Here is an 8,025-nt window from a genome sequence, read left to right on the forward strand (position 1 = left end):
GTGACCAGTGGCACGGAGTTTCTTTGGAGGACAATCGTACTCATTAGCGAGTGATCACTGACGAAGAGGAAGATAGCTCTCAGCACTGCAGTGTACACAAGGATCAGGTCAAAAGAAATCACACGGCGTTGCCGGGAATGTTGAGGCCCTTGTCTAAAACCAGAGGGCAGCAAAAGAGGCCAAAACCTAAGTTATGGGCAGCGTAGCTACCCTCCAACTGGATCTTTTTTTTTTCAGTGCCGCAGGTTTTGACTATCTCCTGGTAAGGACAAGTTTTTCAAAGCAAGGTCTAGCAGACCACAGCTTGGGCGAGTGGGGGGGGGGGGGGGGGGCGGGGGGGGGGGGGGGGGGGGATCTGTAGCAATGGTGCCACAATCACTAATAGCCTTCACACACTCAGGACGAAATGATGGCCGGTCCCTGTTTTGGGAGCGGCGGGGGAAATGAATTCCTCTGACAAATGGAGGGGAGAGAAAGTACCAAATGTCAGATATCACTTGGTGATTTATATTGTCGCCTGAGCCAATCAATTAGTTTCCAGTTTGTAACTCACTCCTGGGTATTTAATGTTCTGTGTAGCAATAGTCTGAAAGCTTCCATCCCAGTTTCTGTTGTATCTCTGCCACAAGTGCCTGCGGGCTCCATGTAGTAACCATCTCAACTCCATAATTAGACTTTTGGGTCATAATTCATTCCCGGGCGCACAAAGGTTCTCCTCTGCACTCCATTGGTACTCCATTGGCTGCCAAGACGTTTGGGACATCCTGAGGTTATGTAAGGTTCTTGAAAGATACAAATTCTTTTGTTGATCCGAAGCTCAGAATTAGTTTGCGTTCTGTAACTCACACCTGGAAGTCTGTAATGGAAAACAGAGTGTTGGAAAATGCTTCATCGGTGGTGAGGCATTGTCACTACCTGATCAGTCTTTGCAGCATTTTCTATTTTCAGTTTAGATTTCCAACCTGCACAAAAATTTCCTTTTCCATTGGGAAATCTGTGCTCCATCATTTATATGAGGAAGAAAAGACTTGTATTTATAACCATACCTTTTGCTACCACGGGACATCTCAAGAGTGCTTCACAGTCAGCGAGAGATGTTGAGTGGAGATACTGTTATGAAACACGTGCTGGCATTGACCCGAACAGGCACCGGAGTGTGGCAACTAGGAGAATTTCACAGTAACTTCATTGCAGTGTTAATGTAAGCCTTACTTGTGACTAGTAATAAATAAACTTTCATAGCTCAGTTGGCTGGATGGTTGGTTTGTGATGCAGGGTGATGCCAATGGCGTGGGTTCAATTCCCATGCCAGCTAAGGTGGCAATTTCTCAACCTTGCCCCTGGCCTGAGGTGTGGTGATCCTCAGGGTAAATAACCCCACCAGTCAGCTCTCTCCCCTCAAAGCAGAGAGCAGCCAATGGCCACCTGGAACTATGGTGACTTCATGTACTGTTGTAAGAATATCAGAGGCCACTGCCAGCGAGGTCTCACAAATAGCACCAGAATAATGCCAAGCTCATCTGTTTTGGGAGGTGATTTTGATTTGATTTATTATTGTCACATGTATTAGTATACAGTGAAAAGTATTGTTTCTTGCGCGCTATACAGACAAAGCATACCGTTCATAGAGAAGGAAAGGAGAGAGTGCAGAATGTAGTGTTACAGTCATAGCTAGGGTGTAGAGAAAGATCAACTTAATGCAAGGTAAGTCCATTCAAAAGTCTGACAGCAGCAGGGAAGAAGCTGTTCTTGAGTCGGCTGGTACATGACCTCAGACTTTTGTATCTTTTTCCTGACGGAAGAAGGTGGAAGAGAGAATGTCCGGGGTGTGTGGGTGTCCTTAATTATCATAGAAACCCAACAGTGCTGAAGGAGGCCATTCGGCCCATCAAGTCTGCACCAACAGCAATCCCACCCCAGGCCGAATCTCCACAACCCCACACATTTACCCCGCTAATCCCTCGAACCTACATAACTTGCCCCTTAGTGTCAGGGGTATCATGGCCAATCCACCTTACCCGCACATCTTTGGACTGTGGGAGGAAACCGGAGCACCCGGAGGAAACCCACACAGACATGGGGAGAATGTGCAAACTCCACACAGACAGTGACCCAAGCTGGGAATCAAACCTAGGTCCCTGGCGCTGTGAGGGAGCAGCGCTGACCACTGTGTCACCGTGTCGCCCGAACAATTTGTATTTTGTTCTTTTTGTCTGAGGAAGGCAGGGTTGGATTTTCTTTTTCCGCTGGGATACGGGTTACGTCTGTCAGAAGCACACCCATATCTCACCCAAAGCTGCTGACTGCTTTGCCGAGGCAGTGGGAAGTGTAGGCAGAGACAATGGATGAGAGGCTGGTGTGCGTGATGGACTGAGCTACATTCACGACCTTGCCTCAGTCCAGAAACTAGAAAAGTCCATTCAACCCATAAATCCCAGTTATTGAGCTGACTGTGTGTAATCCATTCATGATTCATCTGAGCCGTTTGATTAGATTACAACCCAATCAGATTATCTTACACTAGATCAGATCAGATTAGAAAAAATTAGATTACACTACAGCGGTTCCGAGGACTGTTCTGCAAAGATAAATAGATTATGCGCAGCACTGATCTGCAAATCACATCTTTCTCTCTCGTACGCTCTCTCTCTCTTGCTGAAGACATCTTTTTATGATGAAGAATTCCAGGAGAGCGCTGCCCATGGAGATCTTTTTGAGTACTGTCCAACCTATTTTCTTATACCTGGGCGCTACCACCCATCCAATTCCGATGTTTTGTTTTTATTTATTCTAAGTAACAAAGTCCATATTTATTTTCCATCTCCAGTTGCCCAAGACAGTTGGCACACCTTTTCCTGCCCAATTACTGTCGCAATTCAACTTTCCTTTTATTCATTCATGGGACATGGGCGTCGCTGGCTGGGCCAGCGTTTATTGTGTACCCCATAAGGGCATTTAGGAGTCACCCACATTGCTGTGAATCTGGAGTCACATGTAGGCCAGACTAGGTAAGGACGGCAGATTTCCTTCCCTAAAGGACATCAGTGAACCAGATGGGTTTTTTTCAACAATCGACAATGGTTTCATGGTCACCGTTAGACTCTTAATTCCAGATATTTTTTATTGAATTCAAATTTCACCATGTGCCGTGGTGGGATTTGAACCCAGTGCATTACCCTGGTTCTCTGGATTACTAGTCCAGCAATGACAATACTGCTACAACACTGCCTCCCCCCATGGTATTTCCTCTGATTTCACTGTCCTTCCAAACCTCTCGCCCCACTATCATAAGAGACGTGGACTGGTTAAAGCACAGAAGAAGGCTATTCAGCCCATCACTGGCTCTCTGTGAGAGCAATTCTGCTAGTGCCACTCTGCAAATCTTTCCCGATAATGTCCCAATTCCCCTTAAAAAAGCCACCATTTTGAATCTGCTTCTAGCACCATTTCAGGTGGTGCATTCCAGACCCTAACCACCCTCTTCTTTTACCATTTCCCCCTAAATTGGTGTTGTTGGTTCTCAACCCTTCTGCCAATGGGAACAGTTTCTCTCTATCTACTCGGTCGAGACCCCTTGTAATTTTGAATAGCTCTATCAAATCTCCACTCCCCTCTCTGAGGAGAACAGCCCCAGCGTCTCCAACCTATCTGTGTAACTGAAGTCCCTCATCTCTGGAACCTTTCTTGTAAATCTTCTCCACGCCCACTCTAATGCCTTCACATCCTCCCTAAAGTGGTGCCCAGAATTGCACACACTACCAAGGCAGAACTAGCATTTTACAAAGGTTCACCATAGCTTCCTTGCTTTTGTTCACTTTTAGTTGTTTTTCTCACTTTGTCCTGTCACCTTCAATGAATTATGAAGGATTTATGAGGGCAGCACAGTGGCACAATGGTTAGCACTGCTGACTCTCAGTGCCAGGGACACGGGTTCAATTCCTGGCTTGGGCCACTGTCTGCACGTTCTCCCCGTATCTGCATGAGTTTCCTCTGGTTTCCTCCCACACTCCGGAAGACTTGTTGGTTAGGGTGCATTGGCCATGCTAAATTCTCCCTCCGTGTACCTGAACAGGCGCTGGAGTGTGGCAACTAGATTTTCACAGTAACCTCATTGCAATGTTAATGTAAGCCTACTTGTGACACTAATAAACAAACTTTTAAACTTATGCACACATTCACCAAGTGTCTCTGTTCCTGCACACTCTTTAGAATTACATCCTTTATTTATACTGCTTTTCCCCATTCTGAACTCTCCCACCCATTCTCTCAAGCATCTCCTGGGCCTAGTCACGTGGCCTCTTTACTCCCATGGCCTCAGTCACTGACATCGTCCACCTTCAGCCCCTTCCTCGGAATCATAGAATGATAGAAAATTTACACCACAGGAGGAGAGCATTCAGCCCACCCTGCCTATATTGGTCAACAAAGAGCTATCCACCTTAATCCTACCTTCCTGCACTGAATCTACAGCCCTGTCACCAGAAACCACTTACGTTTCTCTTGTGATGAAAGCCTGCAAATGATGTGTCCATAAATTGTGTATGTGTGTTTTTTTTAATGTTTCTGGAGAATGTTTTAAAGTTCAGTTTGTTGCTACAGGTAGTTAGTATGCCTTGGAGGAATACAGGTCAGATGCTGGGAGAGCAGGATAATTACTCATTTCAGTCTTGCAAATGGTTATGTTAAATAGAGTTAATGGATTTTTGTTTACTTAAGTTCCCCTTAGATTTCAGAGTCAAGTGATTGACAGGGCCATGTGGTGTTGTGGTTTACGTGCAGTCCTGTATCGACAAAGATGAGAGAAACAGGTTTTTGCAAAAAAGAGTTGCAGTTTGGCTGTTCTGACTGAAGTTAGGAGAGTTTTACAGGCTTCTGAAAGCTCTATATCTCTCTGCAAATTCATTATAGCAAGCTTATTTGTGATTGCTAACTGTATTTAACGCCAGTTTTAAGTCTGTAAGATGAATGTTACTTATTTGGAACTGAAATAATGATAAGTTAGAAATTGGAGTTGTTTCTTTTCATGGTTAGAGATTGTTCAATTGTTAAGAGGCTCATTTTGTTCGAGTTATGTGCTATGAATAAAGCTTGTTTTGATAAAATATCCTGAAGTTGTCAGTCACGAGGTGAAGATGTCGGTGTTGGACTTCGGTGGGCACAGTAAGAGGTCTCACAACACCAGATCAAAGTCCCACAGGCTTACTTGGAATCACGAGCTTTCGGAGTGCTGCTCCTTCATCAGGTGAGTGTCACCTGATGAAGGAGCAGTGCTCCGAAAGCTCGTGATTCTAATTTGTCGGCAGGATTGCTCTTGGAGTGAGTCATCCTTGACTCACATTTGTGCTAAAATAGAAAAATTGATGGGATCTAGTCTGGTTTCATAATATACCTTGAGGTTCTTCTCCGGGACCCTAATACTCTCAGCTTAGCTTATTTATTAGTGTCACAAGTAGGCTTACATTAACACTGCAATGAAGTTATTGTGAAAATCCCCTAAATCCACTCAGAGTCATAGACGTTTACAGCATGGAGACAGGCCCTTCGGCCCAATTTGTCCATGCTGCCCTTTTTTTTTAAAACCACTAAGCTAATCCCAATTGACCACATTTGGCACATATCCCTCTATACCCATCTTATCCATGTAACTGTCTAAATGCTTTTTAAAAGACAAAATTGTACCTGCCTCTAGTACTGCCTCTGGCAGCTTGTTCTTGAGGAAGCAGAGATGGATTTGCTGGTTGTTGGGATTTCTACACCTCTGTTCAGCTTTCGCAACAAGGCAGGAACTGCAGACTCGAAAGGGTTACCGTCGGAACACATAGAGAGGGAGGGCCCAGCCTGCTGCCCAGCCTTTAGGACTTGTTCAAGTAAACAGCCAGCTGTGCAGAACAGCTTGTTATCGCAAGCAAAGCAGGTGATATTTGAAAAGTGGGATGCAATGTGTGTGATAAGCCACTTTTTAATTTATAAACTGCTGTCACCTTTACTTTAAAAGGATGGAAATTGCTGTGAAAATATTTCCTGATAGCACTTCACAGCAGCTGTGGGGTGAAATGTCAGGACGAAAGCAATTCGGAGCAGCAGGCTGAGATTTTGTCACATCACACTTCCATCTCATCAGGAAAATACAGCCAGCTGCTGTTGGTCCGCGATGTGATGTCCCAGTCTTTGGTAATAACAGCTTTCACTGCAGATTTCCGCTGTTAATTCTTTTCCCGCCAATTTCCTCCCTCCCTTTCCCGGATTTTTAAACACATTTCTCCTGATATGGGCTGTGAAAGGAGATTTTTTTCTCCCTTTTTAAAGTTTATTCATTCGTCACAAGTAAGGCTTACATTAAATCTGCAATGAAGTTACTGTGAAATTCCTCTAGTCGCCACACTCCGGCGCCTGTTCGGGTCAATGCACCCTAACCAGCACGTCTTTCGGAAACCCACGCAGACACGGGGAGAATGTGCAAACTCCACACAGACAGTCATCCAAGCCGGGAATTGAACCCGGGTCCCTGGCACTGAGGCAGCAGTGCTAACCACTGTGCTTCCATGCCACCCCAAACATTTCCAATTGCACTCGCTATGAGCAGGGATCGAACCTGCACAGGGAAACCCCATTGGATTTCAAGTCCAACGTCTTAACCACTCAGCTATCGCAGCTGCTTGGGCTACTAGGGGATTTTCACAGTAACTTCATTGCAGTGTTAATGTAAGCCTACTTGTGACACTAATAAGTAAGCTTTAAATTTTTAAAAAGATTTTCATTTGTATCGAACGTTCCACGGCCACCAATGTCACGACGCACTTTTCAGCCAATGATGTACTGTTGAAGTGTAGTCTCTATTGTACTTCGGAAGTGTGGCAGCCAATTTCCGCATAGCAAGATCCCAGAAACCGCAATGAGATAATGTGCGGCAAGGTGGCACAGTGGTTAGCATTCACAGCGTCAGGGACCCAATTCTGGCCTTGGGTCACTGTTTGTGTGGAGTTTGCACGTTCTCCCTGTGTCTGCGTGGGTTTCTTCCGGGTGCTCCGGTTTCCTCCCGCAGTCCAGAGATGTGCGGGTTAGGTGGATTGGCCATGCTAAATTGACCCTAGTGTCGGGGGATTAGCAGGGTAAATATGTGGAGTTACGGGAATAGGGCTTGGGTGGGATTCTGGTCAGTGCAGACTTGATGGGCCGAATGGCCTTCTTCTGCACTGTAGGGATTCTATGATCCAATAATCTGTTATTGCCAAATTTGTTGAGAGATAAATATTGGTCAAGGCACCATGGGAACTCCCCTGCTCTTATTCAAAGTTGAGCAATTAGCTCTTATACAACCATTTGGGAAGGCAGACAGTTTAACATCACATCTAAAAGACAGCAACCCAATCATACAGTACTCTCCCAGCACTGCACTGGAGCGTCAGCCTTGATTTTTGTGCTCAAGTGAGTCTTGAACCCACAACCTTACTTTGAGGTGAGAGTTGTGCCCACTGATCCACAGTTGGTTCTCTAAAGGTGTCAGGGGTGGGATTTGAACCCATGGCCTTAGAAAGGGGTCAGTATTCACCAGCCTCCGGCAAGGCAAGGATTAGCACTCCTCGTATCCAGCACCGTTACCCATTCAGCCATCATGACAACTGGGCAATGCTGGCAAGGTCTCATCCAATGTTCATCAATTGGAGCCTTCCGTGATAGATTATGATCAAAATTTGGTGTCTTTCTCAGCCACTTGAGGGGGTGTTGCATCTACGTAGCATTGTGAACTCTCAACATACTCCAGGAGGTTTCATCTCACTTTGAAGCATCCCAGGTCCCCAAACCAAATACTGACCCACCCTTCAGTTGCGCTGCCTTCCCACAGCCAATTAGACCAGTTGATCTTGACTTCTTATTCTTTTTGAATGTCATATACTCCTCAATATTCAGGATCCAAACCTCCTCATCCTGCAGGTTCCACAATGCCCATCAGATCATATTTACTTCAATATACGCTATCATTTCAATTATTTCTGTTATGAATGCTACGCACATTCAGATACAGAG

At 45.4% G+C, this 8,025-nt stretch overlaps 1 non-coding gene across 1 annotated transcript; it reads right to left on the reverse strand.

Moving 5' to 3' along the window:
• Positions 1-6,571: 6,571 nt before the first annotated feature.
• Positions 6,572-6,653, reverse strand: trnas-uga (transfer RNA serine (anticodon UGA)). The gene has a single exon. It is a non-coding gene; the product is annotated as a tRNA-Ser (tRNA).
• Positions 6,654-8,025: the final 1,372 nt, after the last annotated feature.

The sequence above is a fragment of the Mustelus asterias genome, chromosome 25 (genome assembly GCF_964213995.1).
Source record: "Mustelus asterias chromosome 25, sMusAst1.hap1.1, whole genome shotgun sequence".
NCBI classification, from domain to species: domain Eukaryota; kingdom Metazoa; phylum Chordata; class Chondrichthyes; order Carcharhiniformes; family Triakidae; genus Mustelus; species Mustelus asterias.